Below are 1,093 nucleotides of genomic sequence, written 5' to 3'. Positions count from 1 at the left end.
CCGCCCCAGGCCTGTTCCTTTTCTATGAGCAGGTGTGATGGTTAGTACCCACCTCGGGCACCTGTCCTGGACAGTGGTATTGACAGTGGAGATCTTCCCGGGGAGGCTCTGTCCTGGCTCTTAGACATTTTTTTTTTTGCCTTTCTTTTTTTATTTTATTTTATTCTAACTTTTGTTGTTGGTGGTGTTGGTGGTGCTAAACCTCACTGGAGGATATATTTTCCATTGCTATTTAGAGAGAGTGGAAAGGAGGCAAAGAGACAGAGAGAAACATCTATTGAAAGAGACACATTGATTGGTTGCCTCCCCCAAGCACGGGACCAGGGCCCAGGATCCTGCCCCCAACCAGTACATGACCTTGACTGAAATGGAACCCAGGACCTTCATTCAGTCCATTGGGCTCAGTGACCGCAGACCCATAGCTCTCCCCTGCAGGTGCCAGGACAAGCATCTCAGAAGCACCCACATCTCTCATTCCAGCCTGACTGGGAAGTGGTTACTCAGGAGCAGGAAAGCTGACCACCACCATTTTTGGGGAAGTTTCTGACCAATCAATGAAGACAAGCTTGGATAAAAAAAGTACTTGGAGAAGGCCACTACAACGAGTGTAATTAAGTCCATACTTATGTACCATTATATAGTAAACTCGTTATTTGAACAGTTCAGCTAAGGATTCAACAAATTGAGAAGCATAGAACAGACCATTAAAATAATTAAGTATCTGGATGTAGTTGTTTACAGTACTTTGGAATTAAAGGATTTCCAATGGATACAAATTGACGATTTAGAGATGCAACTTGCATGTTTTCAAGGTAGCATTTGGACTAATGTGTTTGTCAACTTAAGGTCGAAACTTGAAAGTATGGAACAAAATCGTTTGAATAATGAAGAAGATTGCAAGTGTGGGTCTGAAACATGGTGTCTGTTGGTCTGACATGAGAGGCTGTTGGTCTGATATGAGGGGCCTGTGGGTGTGACATGAGGACCTGAGGGTCTGACATGAGGGTTCTGTGGGTGTGACATGAGGGGCCTGTGGGTGTGACATGAAGGGCCTGTGGGTGTGACATGAGGGGCCTGTGGGTGTGACAGAAGC

Source organism: Myotis lucifugus, unplaced genomic scaffold (assembly GCF_000147115.1).
Source record: "Myotis lucifugus unplaced genomic scaffold, Myoluc2.0 scaffold_1675, whole genome shotgun sequence".
NCBI classification, from domain to species: Eukaryota; Metazoa; Chordata; class Mammalia; order Chiroptera; family Vespertilionidae; genus Myotis; species Myotis lucifugus.
The sequence above is the reverse complement of the archived record's forward strand: the minus strand, read 5'-3'. Positions refer to the sequence as shown.